This window comes from Megascapheus bottae, chromosome 2 (genome assembly GCF_031878675.1).
Source record: "Megascapheus bottae isolate mThoBot1 chromosome 2, mThoBot2.hap1, whole genome shotgun sequence".
Lineage (NCBI taxonomy): Eukaryota > Metazoa > Chordata > Mammalia > Rodentia > Geomyidae > Megascapheus > Megascapheus bottae.
Window position 1 is genome coordinate 61,300,891 of NC_143510.1, and position 26,348 is coordinate 61,327,238.

The following is a 26,348-nucleotide window of genomic DNA, read 5'->3' on the forward strand; positions in this document are numbered from 1 at the left end:
AGTGCTCACCTAGCATGCACAAAGACCCAGACTCAATTCCTCAGTACCACATACATAGAAAAAGCCAGAAGTGGTGCTGTGGCTCAAGTACTAGAGCGCTAGCCTTGAGAAAGCCCTAGGACAGTGCTCAGGCCCTGAGCTCAAGCCCCAGGACTGGACTGGCAAAAACAAAAACAAAAACAAAAAAAAACCTACATCTACAAAATATGATCAGTTGCTCTTTAAAAAAAAAAAAAGTAGGCTGGGTGTGGTGGCTCACGCCGGTAATTCTAACTACTCAGGAGGCTGAGATCTGAGGATCAAGGTCCAAAGCCAGCCCGGACACAAAAGGAGCTGAGACAACTATCTCCAATTACCTTCTAGAAAAGGGAAGTGGGGCTTGGCTCAAGGGGAGGTAGCCTTGAGCTGAAGAGCTCAGGGGCAGAGCCTAGGCCAAGTTCAAGCCCCATGACTCACCAAAAAAAAAAAAAAAAAGGGTAGGTAGGCAAATAGATAAGATAGATGACAGAATGACTGGAAGCATGCTTCAAGTAGTAGAGTTCTTACCTAGCAAGAATGAGACTCTGAGTTCAAACCCTAGTACTGCCAAGAAAGTAGAATATAAAATTAAATATACGCAGACTGAATGTAAACCGACAGTAATGGAACCTAAAGCTCATACTTTATTAATTTCATTGTAAATCTGCCTCTGCGCAGACAATAGCATGGGGCAGTATGGTGATTGACAGTATCTCTGAGGAAGGGGGGGCATATTGTACTATTTCAGAAAACTGTATAGAATGTGTAATTACTTCACTGTTAGTATTCACAATGGCAGGACAGCAGTCACATTTTAATTTAACAGCTATTTGTTTAGCTTTACAGTTGCCTTCAATTTGTAGCAAAAGCTAGTAGCTTTCCATTTATGTTTGGAACATAAACTTTCATTTTAAAACAAATACTTTGCTATCAATTTTAAAGTTAACTTTAAAGTTATTCAGAACAAAATATAGTAAATACATGCACCTCTAAAATACCATGGTGAAACACGTTGGTGCAGTTAACATACACTAAAAATCTGAACTATGGGAAAGTAAAACAGACCCTTTTGGGGAGTGGGAGCAGGGAAGGATAACAAAGAGTCTGAATAAGGATAAATACAGTAGGAAGAGTTCGTTTGCACATATGAAAACAGAAAAATGAACCATGCTGAAAACTTCAATGAGAGGGAGTAGTGGGGGAGAGTGACAGAAGGGGTGAGGTTGGTCAGGTGAGGTAGTTAACTTGTATGGAAATATCACAATGACCCCCTTTACACAACTGATACATGCTAATAAACAATTAAGCATTAAGAGTTACCTATGGGTGATATGTAGAAATTACCAATATTGTATACAGTAGGAAAATGAGTTTGTTTGAGAAGTATAAAGTCAAAGGGCATGAGATGTTTTCCCCCAAAGAAAAATCAAATTTAGCAGTTGGCCTCCACTGCTGCCCAAGGAAAAAAGAACACTGGGCCTGAGCATCTGAACTATATACAAAGTATGGTTCTTAATGGAGATGTGTGCTCAGTATATCCCAAGGTGCCACCAGTCATATTATTAAAGTGATTCCTCTTACTCTGAGCTTATGTTTCCTGGCAACATTTTAATTATAATTAGGCATTGCTTACAAGCTATAATGCTCTTATTGGCAAGTCATGAACATCTGGCTTCCTTGGTAGCTTATTACCCAGTACTAGTTAATTAATCAGTATTCTTTTTTTTTTTAAATAAGAATAAGCTCACACCAGCTTGTGTTCTTGTTCTGACAAGTTTGGTTCTGAGCCCGCAAGGCTGACAGCTGGAAATGAAAACCTTGACTAGAGGTAAATTTGCCAAGATGACGTGATCCATACACTTATCTAGGAGGCCAGCCTTCGCTCCTTCCTCAGGTGCCATCTGACCTTGTTACATCATACCTCCTTTACAAAGAATCTGTCCTGGGTCACTAAAACTGCCATGTATGTATCAGGACTTCTAATTCAGGCTTGTTTACAGAGTTCATCCCCTATGACCTCCCTTATCTTTGGGAGCCTTTGATGGTCTCCAACTTCTTTCTTGTTGTTGGTCTTCTGTCAAATATTTTTCTCCCAACTCCAATTATTCTTGCCCTTCGAACCAAAATATGTTCATGGTAAACATCAGAGAACAAAGAACTTGGATTTGACTGCATATGCTCCTCTTTCTCTCTCTCTCCCTCCCTTTTTCCTTCCCTTCCCCTCTGCCTCCCTTCCTTCCTTCTTTCCTTCTTTCCTCTTTTTATAAATATGAGTATTTGCGCTTGAACTCAAGGCCTCAAGATCTTACTTGGCTTTTGCTCTCAAGATTGGCATTTCACCATTTGAGCCAAAACCTGTACTTCTGGCTTTTTGCTTATTAATTGGAAATAGGAATCTGGCAAACTTTTCTATTACATAATTTCCTTTGCATATAACCTGAAGCTTCTTGTATTGACACAGTATCTTTCAGCATACGAAAACAAATAAAACTACTTCCTAGAGCCCACATTTTCTGGCTGATGACTCATTTTGCCTTGTAGAATTCCTGAAAGAGTGATTCCTTGATATTTTCTAAAAGTCCTTGAAAGAGACATGTGAAATTTGCTATCTCTTCTCCTGTAAGCAACCACAGGCTTAATGGAACCCATACAAGTGAAGCACTCATCTCCCTGACTTAACAAAAATGTAATACTTGAGTTACTAGTGGTTTCCCAATTGTCAGACCAAAGAGCACTTCCTGTCCTCATCATACTCAGCCCAAGAGCAGCCATTGACAGATTTCATCATTCCCTTCTTAAAATGCTGTCATCCTTGACTTCTGGAACAACTTGCTTCTACCTACTCAGTGGCCACTCTCAAACCATTCAACTGGGTTTCCCACTTTAAAATCCTCCATTATGGGGACCCTCTGGATTTATGCCTATTTAAACCTTATTCTTCTCTACAGTCACTTCTAGATGTTTTGGCCTCAAATTCTAGTCATAGTCTAAAAGACTCATCAGTTTGCATCTGTAGCTCCAACTCTTTCCTACACTCTTCTTAGATGTTCAAGAGAAAATCAGAATTAACATATCCAGGGGCTCAGACGTAGCTCTGTGTTAAGCACTTTCCAAGCATGGACAAGGGTGTAGGTTTAATTCCCAAACAGACCTTTGTACAATATGAATATTAATCCTGGACCATGAGTGAGACATATAGTTATTCTTCCTAATTCCTTGGTCATTTTTTTTTACTCTTCATGTCCCACTAAACTATTTGTTACTGTACAAATCCATTCACATTCTTAGCAGTACACCAACTCCATTCATTCCAATGATAACCAACCACAAAACCTAAATGAGGGCTGGGCAGATGGTTCTGTTTTGTATATAGTAAGGAGAACTTGGACCTGGATGTGAATTAACTGAGAAATGAGCACAGATCCTTCAGTAGCACAAATATGCCCTAGGTGTTAAAGCACAGAGAGGACAGATAGCTAAATAAATTGAAGAATGTGGAGCAATCTTTTTTGTTTCCTTAGGGGTAATGGTTAAAAGGCTACCAGATGTTGGAGCTAAACTAGAAAACAACCAAGTATTTTCCACTTTGCTCTTCCTTCAACATTCCTCTTTCCTCTGCTAGATTCTAAAATCTATGTATAGGAAAACAACACAAGAAGAAGATGGTATGTAATAAAGACCAACTAAGGTGCCTCTGAGGAAAAAAGCAGGCAACAAGCATACTGCCTTGATATGTGAATTCAGAATCAATTAGTCTGTATGTTTTTAAACTTCTCATTATTTTTAAAATTGGCTAGATGGGTGTGGTGATGCACTCCCATAATCTCAGCACTCAAGCTGAGGATTGAAAGTTGCAGGGTAGCCTGAGCCATGTAGCAAAATATATAAAGAATTGTCTAAAAAGGATAAAGAATTGTTTAAAACTTGTACAAAGACAGACAAGATGAAGTAGTGAAATATGACTTAGGATGTTTTACCAACTGCTCACAAGTTTGCAAGACATCACCTTGCTTCAGAACAGTTTTAATTTACTTCCATACTAGACTCCATTTGTGTAAATCCTCAGTCAAGTCTGGTGTTGCAATAAATTAAAATTTAGAGCCAACCCAATATGACACATACTTAATAGTATGCATCATGATGTTGGTGCTTGAAAATGAAGAGTAAATGGAAACAGTTCTCTTAAGTGGTTTTAATTAGCACCTTCCACAGTTTAATCAAAGATCTGTATGTTCTGCTGAGAAGGGAGTGAAGTGAGATGTGGCAAGCCACCTGTACTGGTGCCCTATCCAAAGACTTCAAATTCTTGACCCTGGTGTCCTCAGCAATAGACAGTTTCTGTGGTTCAGAGGCCGTACCTAGAATCTTCTAGCCAGCACAGACCTGCCAATTGGGTTTACTTGATGGTTCCCTCTGTCTGGCATGCTTCCACCTCTTTTGTATTTTCAAGAGTCTGTCTCATGTTTCAGAATTCATTCAGCTAAGGTATAATTCAGATACATCTGCTCATTTAGTCTTTGTAACAGCTCTTAGGAAGAAGTATTGCAGAATAGAACTTTCAACACAGACAGTATGGAGTGTGTTAGCTGGGGATATAGGTGACATAAAGTGGCCCCAGATGACAGACTGTTGCTTGGAGGGTCCATCATAGAGCGAGTCCTGGCTGGTGGACAGACAATGATAGAGATTCTGGGAGATTAGCACCAGATGTAGACAGGCAACATTTTGTTCAAAAAGTGAGAATGTTTCAGAATCTAAATGGAGTCACTCTTGTCAAGCTTTAACAGAAAAACAAAACAAAAAGGAGAGAATCTCATGTTTGTGTGCATGATTGAAAGAACTACTCACAGAAGACTGTGAGAACCACAGTCTTGGACAAAGTAATACTTCTGCAAGGACACCTGCCCAGCAGCTCCCTGTTTAACCTTAGGCCAACACTTCCCTCATCACAATCCCTTAAGCCCTTTCCATAAATCCTTGTGGCCAAAGATTATTGTATCAAAATGTCTTTTTTTTTTTTGCCAGTCCTGGGCTTGAGCTCAGGGCCTGAGCACTGTCCTTGGACTTTCTCAAGGCTAGAGCTCTACCACTTGAGCCACAGCACCACTCCGGCTTTTTTCTGTATCTGATACTGACGAATCGAACCCGGGTCTTCATGCATGCTAGGCAAGCACTTTAACCAATAGGCCAAACTCCCAGCCCCCAAAATGTCTTTTATGTACCCCTCCCTGTTTTACTTTTTAAAACTTCCCTTTTGGGTCCAGAAGTGTAGCCTAGTGGTAGAAGGCTTGCCTAGCATGCACGAAGCCCTGGGTTGGATTCCTTGGTACCATATACACAGAAAAAAGCCAGAAGTGGTGCTGTGGCTCAAGTGGTAAACTGCTAAGCCTTGAGAAAGCCCAAGGACAGTGCTTAGCCTCAGGATTAGCAAAAAAAAAAAAAAAAAAAAAAAAACTTCCTTTGCCTTGACCTCTTTGAGCACACTTGGTTTACTGTGGCATGCACATTCTCATTGCAGTGCCATTATTCACAGGCAAACTTACTAATCTTTGAGGCATCTCTTTCTGTTTGATATTTAGCTTGGCAAGGGCCTCTCCTTACATTCATCATAACCTCGTGAGGAAGCTTGAAACTCTTCAATTCTTCCTTGACAATAAGTACAGCCTGTATTTGGGTAGGATTCAGGTGGCAGCTGTGTGCAGGCACAAGAGTACTAAAAGGGATCATTGCATCTGTGTCATTTTTGTTTAATTCCTTGTTCTTGTATGTGTGGGGAAAGATGGACGTCTACATCATAAAGATGAAATAAATGTGTTTGCCTTCAGCTTTTAAATAACATTCCTTTTCCTTTTATATAGCACTTACAAGCTTAATAATTTACTATGGGAGAGGCCCTTGAGATTTACCGCTCTTAAAATGAGGCATTGCTGGGAAGTTCCTTAGATACATTGAGTTTATTTGGCAGTATTTATTTTCATTCTCTAGGAACCTGTTACAGTTTTTATCTTTGTTTGGTGGGGGTGGGGGAAGTGGCAAGTGATTTTCATATCTCAGGGTCTCATGCTTGCTAAGCAAGTTGGCTTGCCAAGCCTGTTGGCTGGAGTTTATTTTTTAGATAGGGTCTTCCAGACTTTTTGCTTAGGGTAGGTCTTAGATAACAAACTTCATATCTGTGGGTTCCCACGCAGTTAGGATTACAGATATGAGCAACTAGACCCAGCTTGTTTGTTAAAACGAGGTTTAACATTTTGCCTAGACTACTTTCAAACTTCAGTCCTCCCAGTCTGGGCCTCACACGTATCTGAGATTACAGACATAAATCATTATGCCTGACCATCTGGTTTAGATTTTAAATATCTTCAAAAGCCTATATGCTAAAGACTTGGTTTCCATCTTTTAGGACTACTGGGAAGTTGTGGATTCTTCAAGAGGTTGAGTCTAGTGAAAGGAAATCAGACAGTTGGGGTACTACCCTTGGAAGGGATGTTGGGATCCCCAGCTGCTTCTTTTTTCTTTGTAGCCAACATGAGGTAAGCAGGTTTCCCCCTCTATGAGTCTCCAAGTAGATTTACTGCCTTACTAACCCAATAGACTTACTTACTGACCATACACTGAAACCTTAGAAGCCTTGAACCAAAATACACTTTTCCCTTTGTAAGTTGTTTATCTCAGGTATATTGGCACAGCGATGGAAAGCTGACTAACTTACCATCTCTGAGTCTCTAACAGATTCATTCTCTGTCTAGAGGAAACTAGATTTGTGGAAATCCCTACTCAGAGGCAAAATCTTGAGAATTTTCGCCAACCTACAGTGGTTTGGCTTATACCATCCCTCTTCCATATTTTTCTAGTCTTCAATTGATTATTTTATGAAAGTGGGATATGTGTTTTGTTTGGTTGATTGGTTGGTTGGGTGTAGTTTGAGGGTTCTTAAGGCTTAAACTCAAGGCTTCCCAGAGAGATGCTTTAATACTTGAGCCACACTCCAGGTGTGGTTTATAGTAATAACAAAGAAATTGATGGTCTAAAAGTAGGCCAGAATAATGACTATTTCAAGTAGCTGTTAAACAAAGCTAATGCCTGCTTTTTTTAATTTTTGATGAGATTAGATTTAGCAAAAGTTGGTATAAGTGGCACACTTTGACCTTCGGAATATCATGTAAATATAGCTCTTCATTTTATGAAGTTATTAACGAAATGCAGCTATCATTATCAAAGAATAGGACTGTTTCTTGGCAATATCCCAGGGAATACAGGAGAAATGATTCCTGGTCACTCTTGAAGTAGTGTCTGGATTTTAACAAGAGCTCTGTGTAGGTACTCCTAGGGGTGCTTAGGAGATAGAAATGAGAACTGTCCTCCATGCTGCTGTCATTTTCCAAAGAGCAGAAACTGCCCTGCTTATAGCCCTCCTTCGGCCAATAAGAGAGAGACCCCACTCTTTTGTTTTAAGCTACCATCTGGTTTTTATTTTGCACCAGGCCCTGCCCCTATGCACCTCCTGGCACAACCATGAGATAGAGACATTCTGTACATAGGAACCCAAAGCTGAAAGCAGAGAGATATTGGCTTGCCAAGGTCATAGAGAAGTATTACTCTGTGCTGTTAGAGCCCTTGGCTGTAGAACACCAGAACTTAGCTACATTTAACACCCTTGCCATTAATTTAATTTAATTTAATTTTTGGACCAACTATCCATTGACCAACTTTGCAATCCATGAAATTATGCACAGTATATAAGGTATTTAATCTATAACACTCAAATATCTAATGTACCTTTACAGATCCTACAAATATGAACTTGTACAAAGCATGTAAACCCAAGGCATAGTTAGACAATGTAAGTTCTACATGTGTCCACGAATACTGTCCCATGAAATTATGAATCCTATCCATCCATGACTCAGGGGAATGACTGCACATGGATACAGATGTGTAGAGTGTGCTTTACATAGGCTATTGCATTAGCAAGGCTTCCAACTTTGACTTTAAAATAATATGGATATAAAGTGTTTCACTACCATTGAAAATTACCAGTAATCACAAAACAGCATCCAAAAGAGGTGAAGCTTACAATTTTATAGACTTTAGCTTCCTGTGAGGAAAATGTGTGTCTGTGGACCTAAATTCCCAAGCCTAGTCCTATAATTAAGATGTAAACTTATATTTCTACACAGTTCTTTGCAAGTGTAGAGATTGAGACCAGTGACTAACATTTTGAATTAATCGCTCAGAGGATATGGCATCAGTCAAGTTGGTTTTGTTTTGTTTTTTCCCCCTTGGTCGTGAGGCTTAAACTTTGGGCCTGGGTACTGTCCCTGAGCTCTTCAGCCCAAGGCTAGTGTTCTACCACTTGAGCCACATCACCACTTCCAGTTTTGTGGTGATTAATTGTAGATAAGAGTCTCAAGGACTTTTGTGCCCAGGCTGGCTTCGAATCTCGATCCTCAAATCTCAGCTAGGATTACAGGTATCAGCCACCAGCACAAAACTGGCATCAATCAAGTTTTAGTAACAGCCTTGTTGAATAAAACACTTTTTTAGGGGACAGTAACTAATAAATATCACATTCATTTCTGGGCTTATTCACTGGACTTAGATGATAGCCCCAAGTATAATAATAAATTTTATATTTAGGCCAGGAGTGTAGCCTAGTGGTAGAGTGCTCACTTTGCATGCACAAAGCCTTGAGTACCACATACACAGAAAAGGCTAGACATGGTGCTGTGGCTCAAGTGGCAGAGTGCTAGCCTTGAGCAAAATGTGTCCAAGGACAATGCCCAAGCACTGAGTTCAATCTCCAGGACTGGCAAAAAAAAAAAAAAAAGACACTTAACTATTTTCTTTTAACTTGTCTACTTTAATTAATAGTTCAGGTTTCAGGAGTATCAATTTGTGAAAAGTAATTCACCTACTACCTGATAAATGTAACTCTAACTCCTCTATACATTATCCTGACAATAACATAAAATAAAATAAAATATGACATTTACCTTTTTGAAAAAAAATAGTTCAGGTCTCTAATAATGTACACAAATGGACAAAATGTGCATTGAGAGAGCTTAGCTACTTGTAAATGTATGCTTGAGAACTTAAAATGTAACACTGTTGCCATTTAAAAAGGGATCTAGAAAAGGGTCACAAAGCAGAAGCCAGAAAGAGGGTTTCCCCCCTATTGCTGCCTCCCTCTGGCAACTAAGACAATTACATCCCCATCCCTCCAACTTCACACTTCCCCTTCCCCTCTATTACTCTTTTCCTGGCACATGTCCCTTGCAGAAGTGTGTAAGAATGCTTGTTGTGCTTCTAAGTGTGCCCGCCCCCCTCTGCTAAGAGGAAAGATAGAAGAGCAGGCTTCTTGTCCATTTCATTCCTGGAAGTACCTCAAGTAGTTGCAGCAGTGTGGGGCCCATGCGCATTCAAGTGTCTGTTAAACAATGAATAATACCTGACATCCAATGGAATACGTGGGAAGATTAAAATCTTTAAACTTGTAGTACAAAACTGTCGGAAACATCATTCCATGAATGAGTGAAGTATGAGAGTAAAGAAGATCCTTAGCGTGTAGCATGTGAATTCCGGAGATTGGAGATCCTATCATTACTGGAGTTTTTAGCATCCAAAGATTTGCTCTTAGAGTAGAGAACCAAAGCAAAAGACCATGTAACTAGGCTCAGTCTGGCTACATAAAAAAGCACTGCAGGAATGAGACTGTAGGAAGTGGAAAGAAGAAGATTGCTAATCTCAGCTTTCTCTTTCTTCCAAGGTTAATTATTGCACTCTTTCTCTCTGCTTTTCTTTAACAATATTTTTCAATAAATCACATACTTAAACACTGCATTCCACTCTTTAATTGCATAGTTTAGAAATTCGGACGGGGCTGAAAGTTTGGGCTAGTAGTAGAGTGCTTGCTTGGCATGCATAAAGACCCTGGTTTGATACCTCAGTACCACATACACAGAAAAAGGCGGAAGTGGTACTGTGGTTCAAATGGTAGAGTGCTAGCCTTGAGAAAGTTCAAGGATAGTGCCCAGGCCCTGAGTTCAAGCCCCATGACTGGCAAAGAAAGAGAAACAGAGAGAGGGGGGGGGGAGAGGAAAGGGGAGGGAGGGAGAAATTTGGGCCTGGATGAAAGTTAAGCTCAACAGTGGTTTAGTGATGAGTCCTGGGTGGATGCTGAGCCAGGGATCTTCAGTGCAGTCTGGCAAAAAGGATGGTGGGAAAGGAAAGTGGTAGGGGGTAAGTTCCCATGACCTCAGGCTCTAGGACTTGATACTTGACCCTCCTCTGTACTCCTGAGTTTGATTCAGGCTTCTCCTGGTCAGGCCTGGGCAGATGCTGGATCCACCTTTTTAGTTAGTCATAACCCAGGAGGAGGCTAACAGGGAAACACAGAATTATTGGTGTTCACAACTTACCCTAAATTTCAAGGAAAATGCCATCTTCCAGAGAAACCTCTAAGGCAGGTTCAAAGAAGTGGCACCCGGGAAGGAAGCAAGAAGGGGATGGGGAGAGAGAGAGGATGAGAGAGAGTGAGGGGATGAGAGGGAGAGAGAATGAGAGGAGAGAGAGAACAAACAAATAAAAAGCATAAAACCCTAGTCAACCCTCAGAGAAACACCGGACAAACGTACCCAGAAAGTCATCCTACAAGATATATGGCCATACTTCTCAAGATTTTCAAGATCACAGAAAATAAGGAAAGATCTAGAATGTGCCACAGACCAGACCAGAGTAGACATCAATGGAAAATCTAAGGCCATCCCAACAAAACAATGAGTTTTAACCAATGTGAGTTGTTAGCTGTGGAGAAAACCAGGCAAGGGAAAACTTTCTACCACCTTTGTAACTTTGCTGTAAATCTAAAACTTATTTCCAAAACAAAAAGTTTACTTAAAAAGATATAATATTTATTAAAAAAAACTGTACAGAGGATAATTTGCCCTAGTATCTGTCATCAGCTACAGGAATGTAGCTGTTCTAGGACGGTATCAACAGGACTACATGTGACATTTCCATGTCTACCACCCTTCTGTCCCAGGGGCCATGATTGCCCCTGATTACTGGAAAGGCCCAGTCCGGCTGCTGACCCATTCCTCTTCTCTTGATCCTACTTTACACCTGACGACTCACATACTTTATTTAATCTTCAAAGAAACCCTATAAAATATTATTACAGTTTATAGTCAAGGAAACTAGGACTTAGGGAAACTCAGGAACTTGCCCAAGGTCTCACAGTAATTGGAGTTTGAACTTAAACCCAAGTCTATCCAATATCCTCATGTTAGCATAACCACTTCTAACTCCTCAATTCTGCCCTGCCTCTGTGTTGTCTCCAGTTTTTCCTTCAATATAGAAATAATTAATATTCACTATGACTGTGAAATGTCTGCTACAGTGAGTGGAAACTTGCTTAAGTCACTTCTATATAAAAGAGGATCATTACAGAGTTCTATTTTCTTTTTCATTTCTTTTGGAAAACAGGCCAAAAGGTTGGCCATTTGAGGAGAGCCTCTGTCTGCTTTTTGTCGTGATGCTGTGTCTCATTATGGACACAGAATCCGCAAAGCAAATAATAAAATTTCTTACACTGAATCAAAATAAATCTTCCCTTCTTCAGGTTTTTTGCATCAGATATTTTGTCACAGTATCAAGAAAAATAATTAGGGTCTCACCATGTAGCCCATTGGCCTCAAATTGGCAATTCTGCTCTAGCCCCCTGAGAGTTGAGATTGTAGGCATGTGCCAGCAGGCCTAACCTATTTTCTCCATTTGCTAGCAGCTGAGATTTTTTCACTGCACTTCTTACTGAGTCAATATAGGTATAATACAATGAGCTAGAGGCTATAAATCTCCTGCATGGTAAACATCAATTGTCATCAAAGAAACAAAAGATCATGTACTGTCTGAATTTGCATTACTAGATGAGCAGAAAGCATACGACTTCATTTTCAAGTACCACAGTGATTTTATAAAATGTACCATTCAGACACAATATCTTTAACTTCATTAGCTCAATGTTTGTGGTGGGGGGAGGGTAGACTACAATTCCACACTACCTGTTAAACTTAAAGAGCTCAACACCACTTAAATTTAAGGCACTTTTTGCTTTCTTCAATACATTTGGTCTCCTTTTATTTGCAATCCAGAGTAACTTCTTTGCTTTTCCAATATTGATATCCAAGGACACTGTCCCTGTTTGTGTGTAAGACAGTATTTTGGAACTGTGATATCTCTTGCAATTGAAGTTTAGGCCTACTGTTTACTCTCTTCAGCTACCAAGTGAGACAAGCCAGTCCCACTCTTTGTGGAGACCTGAAAGATGAAATGTAGTCACTGAGATCATAAAGAAGCAAAGCAATAACCCTTGATCTTTGGACCCACAGATCTAATTGTTTGCCCCTGGGCTGGAGTGGTGTTCAGAAACATCTGTGGACACATCTTCCACTTGGAAACACCTGGAGCTGGGGCTGATGAAGCAGTCCATGTGGGCAGCAGGTGAGCAGCAAGTGTTAGAAACTCGCTGTGAATTACCCACACTTATATTGAACTGTCTCAAGTTTTCATTTAGAAAAAGTCTGCTTTAAGTGGTAACAATAGTAATCATAGAAGTAGATGATGTATATAAAATGCCTCTGTGTGCCAGGTATTATACCAAATGGTTTTACTCAGATAATCTAATTTACCTTAGGTGTTATTGCTTCCTGCATTTTACTGGTGATTTTGACATTGTGTTCCTTAGAACTCCCTCAGGAGGAAAAAGAGCAGGAATACTAGAGGGACCAACGTCCTTGTTCAATCAGGGCAATCTGCTTGTATGTTTTTACAACACTGAGCATTAGTGGAGACTATCATTTAAATGGAGAGACCATGTTGTGATGTTTAACTTGGCAAGGCTCCACCACCCAATTGCCTAATCAAATACTCACCTAGGAATTGCTGTGAAGATATCAGTAATGTGCTTTACATTTACAATCCATGGACTTTAAGGAGATCACCCTCCATAATGAATGGGATATCATTCAATTAATGCAACTGCCCCAAGAGCAATCACTGAGATTTTCCAGAGAAGAAAAGAAGTCTGCCTCAAGAGAGCAATATTTAGCTAGGTGCAGTGGCTCATGCCTGTAATCCTAGCTACTTAGGAGGCTAAGATCTGAGGATAAAGGTTCAAAACCAGGCTGAGCACAAAAGGACTTGAGACTCTTATCTCCAATTAACCATTAGAAAACCGGAAGTGGCACTATGGCTCAAGTGGTAGAGCAGTAACCTTGAGCTGAAGAGCTCAGAAACTACACCCAGGCCGAGTTCAAGCTCCATGACTGACCAAAAAAAAAAAAAAAAAAAGAGTACAACACTCATTCCTGCCTAAGTTTCCAGCCTTCCTTCCAGACTTTGGACTTACCAATTCCTACAATCATGTGAGGCCATTCCTTAGAATATCTCTATCATTTTCTAAGGTCAGTAGGTAACCCTGATGGACACAGCATTCAACACAAGCTTTGCAGCTTTGGTACTCAAAGTGTTGTCTGCTGACTAGCAGTATTGGTAGTGCAAGTTCTCAGCTTAAGTTCGATTCAAAGAATATTCAGGTAGGCAGAAGGAGATACGAGACCCAATGGAGATGGAAGTCATGTTTATTCACAGACTCTCTGTCCATAGATTTCATCCCAAGCAGTAATAACCAAAGCAGGCCACAGCATCACACTATACTGGGCACTGGCCCATCCCAAGGTAGACTTCACATGAGAACCTGCTTTCTTCTGTTCCCCTGCAGCAGTGCCCCCTCACACCCCACCATCTAGTGATGACACAGTCCAGCAGTAGTATCACTCCATTGCTCTCTTTTTATTCTTTAATGATGCTGGTTTATATTCTCTCTAGACAGAAGAGGCATTTGGTCAAAGATTGCTACACAAGGCCATGCATACACACCCAGTGTCAAAGGCTACGTGCAGGATGTCCTAAGGCAGCACATACATCCATGACTCAAGGTCACATGGATATGCTGAACCAACTGCATCCCAGTCCTTGGGAAGTACAGTCCTAAAGTTCTCCAGAAGCTATAGTGAAGAACACTTGACTTGCCCAGCCAGCATCAACTCTGCCTGGTAGCTTGTTAGAAATGTATCTCAGAATCTGCTCCCTGCTTACTCAGTAGGAACTACATTTTAAATAGCACCTTCCAAGCATATTAAAGTTAGAGGAGAGTTTAATACAATATCAAAAAAAAAATTGTAGGGGGCCGTGAGTTTGGCCTAGTGGTAGAGTGCTTGCCTAGCATGCACGAAGACCGGGGTTCGATTCCTTGGTACCACATACATAGAAAAACTCAGTGGAAGAGCTCTAGCCTTGAGAAAGTCCAAGGACAGTGCTCAGGCCCTGAGCTCAAGCCCAGGATTGACAAAAAAAAAATGTAGACCATCATTATATTACTAGAATAAAATCTCCAGACATTTCACCCAGGATGGAGATTCACTGTGGAGCTTTGTGTCAGTGATACAAAGCACAAGAACGTGCTATAAAACTCTGAGCCACCAAATGAGTCACAATCCTAGAAACAGGCCTGTTTGTTTCCACCAAAGGTGCCTAGTCAGCTCTTATAATATTTCCATCCTATTCTCGTCCTTCCTTTTGAAACTTTCTTTGTTCTCCTTAATTAGTGGGAAAATAAACCCAAGGCACAGAAATGGGTTAACTGGGATCATTTTTTTTCCAACAGGAACTCCTATAAAACTATCTAAAAGAGAAAGGAATCATCTAGCCTCAACCTCAGATTAAATCCATATGTTTTCATTGAATTTCTTCAACTAAAATCGCGCCTGCCTTGTGTCAAGCTTTGCATTCAGCCAGCATGTGCTGCTGGGGAGAGGGTAAGGTCCTTTCTTTGGCTGTTACTGTTTATCCCATTTGTTAGCCCAGGGATCTAACACATCAGGCCAAGTGCATTATGTCATTCTCTGCATCTGGGACTTAGAGCACTGACAGGTGAACAAGTCAACACCTGCAATGGGTAATACAACTCAGAAAGTATGGGCGTATTTTCAACTTCTGCTACAATCATTTTCGTAATTGATTTTATATTCTAAAGAGACATGTGGGAAGCCATTTTATATCTCAAGAGTCAAAACAAATGAGATCTCTAGTAGCTGTCAGTAAGTGTCTTTATCTTAATATATCTCAACAGTTCTTCCTGTAAAATTCCCACTAGTGAGTCAATACCATACTTACTTATCTTTAGTGTTCTTTCACCTATGGTTCTAAGGATATTATTAGTATGTTTAGACAGGATCTTGAATTCAGACTGGATTTGAACTCATAATTCTCCTGATAGTAGGTGGAATTTAGAAGTCCAGACGGGTAGTCTGGCTACTGATGCAGGAATTATGCTTTAAGTAGAAAGGTATAAAATGGCCCTATTTTAGTACTTCTTATAGCATGCTGTCCATAGCCCTACTGCTAATAAATTTGAGTTTAACCCAGCCAAATGAAAATTTTCAGATAAACTGGTAATTTTCTGTATAAGTCCATCCAAAATATTTCATGAGCTATATTATACTAAAAAAATTATTGTGGGAGTGGAAGCAGGACTCAAGTGGCAGAGCACCAGCAGTGAGTGAAAATTATTATTATTTAGTGGAAATTCAAATTTTTCTAACTGTCCTTTTTAAAAGTTTGTTCTGCTAAACATGGAAATATATTTATCCATTTCTCTGTTTTGATGGAGAAGTGTTGCAGGGCAAAAGTTTTAAAGATCAAATATCTTTGCAGGACATGGATGCCCAAAAAGATGCACATCATAGGGCCCCCAACCCAGGAAAAGAACACTCACATGGGTTATAGTCCTGACATCTATCACAGGTTTACATGCACCCAATGCCACGTGAACATACAGACCACTAAAAATTGTAGACTTTTCAGTGATCCACAGAACTTAGTGAGAAAGCCTTTGTCATTCCATTGCTCAGCAGAAAAGCATTCTACCCAACTGACTATTGCCTTAAAAAAATGTTCTTTGGGCCACTGGTTTCACAAAATGCTTACAGATTTCTTATGATGGGGGAAAGTATTTTGTGAGGGCAAAAAGAAGAAAAAACTCTGGACTAGGGCCGGGAGTTTGGCCTAGTGGTAGCATGCTTGCCTAGCATGCACAAAGACCCGGGTTCGATTCCTCGGTACCACATACATAGAAAAAAGCCAGAAATGGTGCTAAGGCTCAAGTGGTAGAGCTCTAGCCTTGAGAAAACCCAAGAACAGTGCTCAGACCCTGAGCTCAAGCCCACGACTGGCAAAAAAAAAAAAAAAAAAAAAAAAAAAAACCCTCTGGACTAAACACAATTAAGCATATTTCTTTGTTGCAAAACCTTGTTTAACCTACTTTTGTTCTTTGGAATTGTGCCCAAAAGAGACATTACCTAGTATTTCCCAAATTTACATGATCAGATATCTTTTTCCCTAAAGGATACCTTCTGGGATTAGCATTATCTGAAATACCCTTTAAAGAATGTCAGGGAAGGGGCCGGGAGTTTGGCCTAGTGGTAGAGTGCTTGCCTAGCATGCATGAAGACCCAGGTTCGATTCCTCGGTACCACATACATAGGAAAAAGCCGGAAGTGGTGCTGAGGCTCAAGTGGTAGAGCTCTAGCCTTGAGAAAGTTCAAGGACAGTGCTCAGACCCTGAGCTCAAGCCCAGGACCGGCAAAAAAAAAAAAAAAAAAAAAAAAAAAAAAAAAAAGAATGTCAGGGAAATAAATCTGCTTTCTTGCTTTCCTTAGTAGAAAAAGAACAAATGCTTATTTTGGAAAATTTGGAAAGTACATAAAAATACAGCAAGAAGATGTTACTCATTATCTTATCACCCACAGATAACTACTATTAACATTTTTACTGTCTTCTAAACTATAAAGGTGGGTGACAAGAAATAAAAAGTTTTCATGACAAAAATAGGATTTTTGAATGTAGAAATAGAAACTTGATGAATAGGCTTGAAAGAGAGATTAGAATAAGAGAAGTTCTATTTGAATGTTAATGCCATAAAGAGGAGAGCTTTGGAGATAATATTTTAGTATCTCTTATTATACATAAGAGAATATATCATTAGATTTCTGTATATCTATTCACATTGCTGTTTCTCTGTCCTTTTTCCTTCCCTCCCTACCTCCTTTCTGACTTTTCTCCCCTGCTCTTTGCCTTTTCCCTTTCTTTTTTCCTTCTTCTTTGTCATTTTTGGTGGTGGAAATCAAACTCAGGGCTTTCACTCTAGCACTGAACTATACTCCTAGTCCCATTTCTGTTGAACATTAAGACCTAATCTACAGGTTCGATTCCTTGGTACCACATACATAGAAAAAGCCAGAAGTAGCACTGTGGCTCAAGTGGTAGAGTGCGAGCCTTGAGAAAGCTCAAGGACAGTGCTCAGGCCCTGAGTTCAAGCCCCAGGACTGGCAAAAAAAAAAGTCTAATTAAGGGCTGGGAGTTTGGCCTAATGGTAGAGTGCTTGCCTAGCATGCACGAAGACCTGGGTTCGATTCCTTGGTACCACATACATAGAAAAAAGCTGGAAGTGGTGCTGAGGCTCAAGTGGTAGAGCTCTAGCCTTGAGAAAATCCAAGGACAGTGCTCAGGCCCTGAGCTCAAGCCCAGGACTGGCAAAAAAAAATAAAAAAATAAAAAAAAAGTCTAATTAAAAATTTATTTTTAACTTTAAAAATCTGAAGAAGGAAATTAAAGCAGAACTGAGGAAGTGGAAAAACCTCCCATGCTCCTAGATTGGAAGAATTAACATTGTGAAAATAGCAAGCCTGCCATGGACTGTCTACTAATTCAATGCAATACCCATCAATATCCCAATGTTATTCATTAATAAAATAGAGGAAGTAATCCAAAAATTCATATGGAATAATAAAAGACCCCATATAGCTAAAACAATCATTAGCAGAAAGAACACCACAGGAGTAATGTCAATACCAAACTTTAGACTCTATTACAGAGCTAGAGTGACCAAAACAGCTTGGTACTGGCACAAGAACAGACCTGAGGACCACTGAAGTAGAACTGAAGAACCAGAAATCAACCCTCAGACCTATGGCCACCTAATTTTTGATAAGAGACCCAAAAACATAGGATGAAAGAAAGACAGCCTCTTCAACAAATGGTACTGGCAGAATTGGTTAAGCAACTGTAGAAAACTAAAGTTGGATCCTTCTAAGTCATCCCGCACCAGAATTAATTCCAAATGGATCAAAGACTTTGAGATAAAAGCAGATACCCTGAAAACTTTACAAGAAGGAATAGGAGATATACTAGGATTCCTTGGCACATGTTGAAACTTTCTTAATAAAGACCTAGAAACACAACAAATGGGACTGCATTAAGCTGCAGAGCTTCTGTATAACAGAGGACATGGCTAGCAAGACAAATAGAAAGCCCACAAAGTGGGATAAGATCTTCACTAACCATAAAACAGACAAGGGCCTCATATCTAAAATATACCTACAGCTAAAAAAAATGAATCTTGCTAAAACAAATTGTCAAAAAAAAAAAAACAACCATCTCATTAAAAGGTGGGCCAAAGACTTAAAGAGAGACTTCCCTGAAGAGGAAACAAAAATGGACACATGAAGAAATGCTCAACACCTCTTGCCATAAAAGAAATGCAAATCAAAACAACTTTGAGATTCAACCTCACTCCAGTTAGAATGGCCAGGATCAAGAAATCTAATACCAACAGATGCTGGTGGGGATGTGGCCAGGAGGGATCACTACTACACTGTTGGAGGAAGTATAAACTTATTCAACCACTATGGAAAGCAGTATGGCAGTTCCTCAAAAAACAAAACATAGAGCTCCCCTATGACCCAGCAATTCCACTACTTGGCATTTACCCAACAGTTCAGAAACAAGGACATACTAAATCCACTAGCACAACGATGCTCATTGCAGCACTACTTACCATAGCAAAGATATGGAACCAACCCAAATGCCCCTCAGTAGATGACTGGATCAAGAAGATGTGGTAATTATACACAATGGAATTCTATGCTGCCATCAGAAAGAATTGACATTGCTCTATTCATAAAGAAATGGAAAGAGCTCTTGGTCCCATACTGAACTCTAGTTGGAAGAGGCGAGTTTCGTCTCAAAATGTTTATTGGTGGTCTGAGCTTTGAAACTACAGATGATAGCTTATGAGAACATTTTGAGAAATGGGGCATACTCACAGATTGTGTGGTAATGAGAGATCCTCAGACAAAATGTTCCAGGGGCTTCGATTTTGTGACTTAACTCTTGTGTTGAACAGGTTGACGTAGCCATGTGTGCTAGACCCCACAAGGTTGTTGGGCATGTTGTAGAACCAAATAGAGCAGTTTCTAGAGAGGATTCTGTGAAGCCAGGAGCCCATCTAACAGTGAAACAAAAATTTTGTTGGTGGTATTAAAGAAGATACAGAAGAATATAATTTAAGAGACTACTTTGAAAAAATATGGCAAGATTGAAACCATAGAAGTTATGGAAGACAAGCAGAGTGGAAAAAAGAGAGGATTTGCTTTTGTAATTTTTGGTGATCATGATGCAGTTGATGAAATTGTTGTTCAGAAATACCACACTATTAATGGGCATAATTGTGAAGTGAAAAAGGCTCTTTCTAAACAAGAGATTTAGTCTGCTGGACCACAAAGAGGTCATGGAGGTAGATCTGGCAACTTTATGGGTCATGGAAGAAACTTTGGAGGTGGAGGAGGTAATTTTGGACATGGTGGAAACTTTGGTGGAAGAGGTGGCAATGGTGGTGGAGGAGGTGGCAGCAGAGGAAGCTGTGGAGTAGGTGATGGGGGATATAATGAATTTGGAGGTGATGGTGCTAACTATGGGGTTGTCCTGGTTATAGTAGTAGAGGACGCTATGGTGGAGGTGGACCGGGATATGGAAACCAAGGTGGTGGATATGGTGGTGGAGGAAGAGGATATGATGGCTAGAATGAAGGAGGAAATTTTGGTGGTGATAACTACCGTGGTGATGGAAAATATAATGATTTTTGGAAATTACAGCGGACAACAGCAAGTTATGAACCCATGAAAGGGGGGGTAGTTTTGGTGGAAGAAGCTCTGGGAGTCCATATGGTGGTGGTTATGGATCTGGTGGTGGAAGTGGTGGATATGGTAACAGAAGGTTTTTAAAACAACAGATAAAGGCTACAGTTCTTAGCAGGAGAGAGCAAGGAGTTGTCAAGAGTACAGCTGTAGAGTGCATTTCCAACATGTTGTCTTTGAATATCACTGTCACATTGGTTCATCCTTTGTCCTTTGTCTCATCATCTTGTTTTTCCCCTCCCCTTCCCTAATTCAAATAAACAAATAAATGTATATACAACACACAAGGTACCAAAGTCAGATACAGAGGAGTACATTAGCTCAAAAGCTATGTGCATATGTCCATAGAGGAAGAGCCTAAGGGAAATAAACTCCAGCATAGGGAAACAAGAGATTTATCCTTATAGTTTTTGTTTTTAATGTACTTTTTTCTTTCTTTCTCTTTTTCTTTTGTCTTTCCCTTATGGTTTACCCTCTGATGTTATTGTTGTTTCTGACTTTGGTACCTGGCCTAATATTTTCAAGTATTAGAAGTTTCTCATTTTGGTCAAATTTCTTTGTGAACATTTCTAAACTAATTTGGTGCTTCAAAGGCCGTGTGATAAGATCTGTGTACCTGTGGAATCATTACTCTCTTTCTTCCCAGAAGGTTTGTATCAGCTGTATCAACAATGTGGCCTTGGAAACAGCTTTACACTTTGAGTGGGTATGGATTCCTTGCCTGGTGGGATGAACAGGAGACATAATACTTTCTCTCTCACGCATTCAATGCAAGCTCCCACAGTGGGAAATAATCTATCTCTACCTGCTCTTGGTTCACATGCTCCATCTATCTCCTTTGCATAAGCAGCTTTCAGAATCTAGATTTCCCCTATTGGAATGGCTTGGGCATGTACAACTTTTGACTCATGTAATAAGCTCACCTTATTCATGGATTTTTTTGTGTGTAGTTTTGACCAAGAATGGCAAAATCAAATCAAAATTTTTAGGTTCTCAATACAATTATGCAGCTCAGTTGATGCAGAAAAGCTATCAGTCTCACATTATCCTCACTTGTGTTTAAATTGTTAGGTGAGTTGCCGTTTCCTGCCCTTAATTTTTTTTGGGGGGGAGAAACAGGTAAAATTTAATATGTCTCAATAATAAACAGAATGTTTGAGAGTTGTTGGAAGGTAGCATGTCTTTAGTAGGTGTTGGGCTGCATTATGGGAAAATAAATAAAGCATCCACTGTACAATACTGCATTCTATACATCCTGTGCATTCTTGTTTTTTCCAAATGGTAGTCTCATTGTAATCATATGTCTGTGCATACCAAGGTCTTACTATAAGTACATTGCAATCATCTGGAAAGTCTATTCAAAATATGCCCCTCCCACCTCAACTAGCCTATCAGAATAGGGAGAGAGAAAGAGTCAGATAAAGTCAGGTGTGGTGGCTCATGCCTGTAGTCCTAGCTATTCAGGAGGCTGAGATCTCATGATCTTGGTTCAAAGCCAACCTGGGAACTAAAGACCATGAGACTCTTATCTCTAATTAACCACCAGAAAAAAAACCGGAAGTGGCACTGTGGTTCAAGGAGTAGGGCAGTAGCCTTGAACTGAAGAGCTCAGGGACAGCACCCAGGCCCAGAGTTCAAGCCCCATGACCAACAACTGAGAAAAAAAGAGTTAGATAAGGCAAAGTCCATCAATCCCCCATTATTGAAGTTTTGTTTGTACAATGCATAGAAGCAGTGAGTCAAGTCTGAACTGAAACCCCTTGTTTGCAAAGATGAACTGATGATCTTGCTATATTCAGTAGTAACGAATAGAAAAATAAGTAAAATAGGATCCTTTTTTGCCTTCGGGGGCAATTAAGTTGGCAAGATGGATTTGAAAGCACAAATCTAATGAAGTGAGATAAGGAATAATATAAAGTGTTAGATTCCACTCTGAATCATATGTCTTTTAAATGCAATCAAATCTAAATGGTTAGTCAAGCCTATGAGAAGTGTTGCAATAAGTGTTGTATTTGAAACAAATAATGTTATAATGAACAAACAGCCTCAGGGATGTTCCTTGTAGGAAAACATGTTTGTATTTGCCAAGGATTGTTCAATGTGAGGCAATGTGATATGAGGTAGAGAAATCTGCACAGAAACCACCTACTATAGACCAGTCTTCACCACAACTGAACTACAACCCTTATCAAGTTGCTTCCATGGCTACAAAAAGGTGACTGACTTATATAAGAGACAGAACTCAGATGAGTTTTTTGAAAAGGTGGAGCCTGTGAATTTCAACATTAACAAGAACCTTAGAAATCAGTCTTTGGCCAATCTGTTCATTTAACTGATAACATACCTGAAGCCAAATTTCAGTGCTTGTCTCAAGGCCATATACCCAGTGAGTGACAGAGGCAGAAAGCCCAAAGCTTTCCTTGTTTTTTTCCCTTATTTCTTCTGTGTTCTATCATAGATAGCATCCCTGAATTAGCTTCAGATGCTTGTTGTTAGAAAGAAACTATCAAAAAATCCTTCTCAGACCATTTATAGATTAAGATCTGGTCAAGCCTTGAGCAACAGACTGTTTGCAAAGAGAAAGTGACAGTCTAAGAGAGATATAGGAAGATGGTTTGGGCCATGTTCCATGGCCCTTGGCTACGATGAGAATGCCCTGGCAAGCTGGCTTCTTTTCCTCAAGACAATGTTCTGTGAGAGACTCTCTTACACACTGTGTGGTCCAGTACTGAATGACTGGCCTTTTTTTTTTTTTGTCTGTATGTATGGGAAGCCATGAAAAACAAATCCCTCTAGTGAGTTGGTCAATGTCACTATGTAAAAAAACAACTCATCTCTGAATGAGGACAGTCCTTGTTTAGAGACACATAACACACACACACACACACACACACACACACACACACACACACACACGCCCATGAGAACAGAACAAATTTCTCGTGCTTCTTTTCCCCTAATTGGTATTAGCTCAGCAGTTCATGTGGCCAGGTCTCAGTCATCAGTGACAAATTATCCTCAATCCAGCCTACATTCCAAACTAAACATTAAGTATCCATTTTCTCACTCTCCTCAAGGTGACATAGTCATAAACTATGCTCTGCAAAATATTCCACAGACTAACATCTGCTTCCCGTTCCTCATCTCCCTAATCGAGACAATCATAAACAGCTTCAAGAAATGTCTCATACAGCTGTTTCCATGATTCCAGGATGTCTCCATTTCAGTCCTGAGGGTGTTTTCGAGCATCTGTTTATATTTGTGTTACCTAAGGAATAAATCCTCTTAATTTCCAAACAAATAAGCAATGTGTGATTGCAATATTCTGGGCACAATCTAAACTTTCTTCACTAAGATCTTCCAATGGTGGCTTCACCTTCTTCCATTCTGTTGACATTATAGAGTCATCAGTAACAGCCACTGACATGAAAGGATTTGCATTCAGTTTTTTTTCAAGTCCTTTATTGAAAACAGAATTCCTTACATTTGCTGAACAAAGGGGTCTTTTTAAGGAAAGCCATTTTTTTAAAATCCAGATAAAAGAAATTTCTTATACTTCTGAAAAGGATTGGTGATTCTGGATCTGTGCCTGATAGTTCCATAAAGCAAAGTTCTATGACTGCGTCAACAAAATCTACCTGTCACCTGGAACCCAGGCCACCAAGAACTACTTTAAGACACACTTCATATGACCAGCATGCAGTGTGATTATATCACAACCTCACAACTTCATAGCCTTACAACCAAAGGGCTGCCTGTTAGCCAGGCTCTCCGTTAGGGTTGAAAACACTGGCTCTGGATTCACACAGATCTGGATCCTAATCTTGCCAATAGGATCATTGTGAGAAGTTAATTTTTTTGTCCAGATAAAATGGAGGTAGTTATATTTTTTAAATTGGTTTACAGTACTAACTATGATGATTCATAGAAAAATACCTTAGTCCTCGTCCTGGTAAACATCAAGTGAGCAATAAATGTTAGTTAACAAGTCAATGAGTTGAACTAGCAGCAGAAGTCGGGAGTGAATGAAGTGAGCCAGGATCTCCACTTGGAGCTGAAGGGACGTCTTCTCTGTGCAGTGGGAACCTGAGCCAGAGTTCTTGCCCCAGGTTTATAATGGCAGACAGGCTCCATTCATTCCATATGGCCAAAAAGTCTCTGGCTAATTTTAAGTTACTCAATCAATTATAAGGTAATTGGACATTCTTTGTTTATCTTGGCAAAATCATGATCTGCAGAATCCTATTTGGCAAGAACAAGCATCCAAGTTCTTTTAAAAAAGGAAAAGGAAATCCTTTTACTGACAAAATGTGGAATAGAGGGCTGGGAGTTTGGCCTAGTGGTTAAAGTGCTTGCCTAGCATTCATGAAGACCCGGGTTCGATTCCTCGGTACCACATACATAGAAAAAAGCCAGAAATGGTGCTGAGGCTCAAGTGGTAGAGCTCTAGCCTTGAGAAAGTCCAAGGACAGTGCTCAGGCCCTAAGCTCAAGCCCAGGACTGGCAAAAAAAAATGTGGAATAGAGAAGAACTTGAAGAACCCTTCAGGTCAAAGCATTCTGTGTCTCTAATGACATTTTATATTGGCATGGAGAACATGGCAGAAGGAGCATGTATGGGTATTGGAGACAGAACTAAGTATAGGCTTGGGGTCTATCTGTTAGTACTATCTGTACTGTGGTCAAGACTCATCATCTCTGGGACTCTGTTTTCTCATCCACACGCATGGAGAAAGGAACTGGAGCACTGTGGTGAGAATTCTATGACAGACATCCTTTACAGTGCCCAGCAAAGCCAGACGCCAGCTCCTCACACCTTTACTACTAGTTACTCAAGAAACTGAGATCGGAGGATCCTGGTTCCAAGCCAGACTAGACAGACAAAACCAAGAGAATCTTATCTCTAATTAATTAGCAAAGAAAATGGAAGTGGAGGTGTGGCTCAAGTGGTAGAGTACCAGGCTTGAGCAGAAAAGTAAAACGAAGTGCAAGGCCCTGAGTTCAAGCACCAGTACCACCACCACTCTCCCTTCTCCACCCCCGACCAAAAAAATCCCAAAGTTCCTCCAATAGGTATGTGTCAGCGGCTCACACTTATAATCCAAGCTATTCAGGAGGCTGAGATCTGAGGACTGTGGTTCAAAGCCAGCCCAGGCAGGAAAGTCAGTGAGACTCTTATCTCCAATAATATACTCAGAAAAAGCCAGAAGTGGCACTGTGGCTCAATTGTCCCTTGAGCACAGGAAGCTCAGGGATAGCAACCAGACTCTGGTTAAAAAAAAAAAGTCTCTACCATACTTTGAGGCACACAGTAACTAATGAACAGAAGGCATCATTCTCCCCTCCCTCTCCAAAGTCACTCAGCATAACCTGAGACTACAAACCAGACAGGAAAGTTTATAGTTATGGGGCCAGAAGCATGGACTAGTGGTAGAGGGCTTGCCTAGCATGCACGAAGCCCTCAGTTGGATTCCTTGGTACCATATACACAGAAAAAATATAGAAGTGGTATTGTGACTCAAGTGGTAGAGTGCTAGCCTTCAGAAAGCCCAGGGCCCAGTGCATAGGCCCTGAGTTTAAGCCCTGGACTGGCCAAAATGAGACAGAGACAGAGACACACAGACAGAGAGACAGCAACAAAGAAACAGAGAGAGACAGAGATTATAGTTGTAGGTGAAGCTTTGCCATTTGAACATATTCCTTGTGGATCACATTACTTAAACAGCCTCTTGATCATTTGTTTTTTAAAAGAAAAGGAAATGAGAGAGGAAATTTGTGGCAGATTATTGGCTGGAATTTTGGTACTGCTTAGCTGGCTGCTTTGAGGACATGAAGTTGTCCTGCAGTCATCCATCCACCCACTCATTCAGCAAATATTTATTGATCACAAATTCTGTGTTACTATTGGGTTTGGAGCCTGAAGATTAAGCAGTGGAAAATTAACATTCCCTGCCTTTGAGAGTTCACAGTCCAAAGGCAGGTGAGGTGGATCATATCTATAATCCTAGCTACTCAAAAGACAGAGATCTGAAAATAGTAGTTCAAAGCCAACTTGGCAGAAAAGTCCATGAGACTCTTGTCTCCAGCTAATCACCAAAAAGCCAGAAATGGAACTTTGACTCAAATGTACAATATTAGCCTTGAGTAAAAATGTTCAAGGATAGTATAGTGCACAGGCTCTGAATTCAAACTCCAGGACGGACGGACACACACACACACACACACACACACACACACACAC

At 40.2% G+C, this 26,348-nt stretch overlaps 1 pseudogene; it reads left to right on the forward strand.

Annotated features, from left to right (window-relative positions):
• Positions 1-26,348, forward strand: part of LOC150067195 (uncharacterized) — a 62,632-nt pseudogene that overhangs the window by 30,590 nt on the left and 5,694 nt on the right.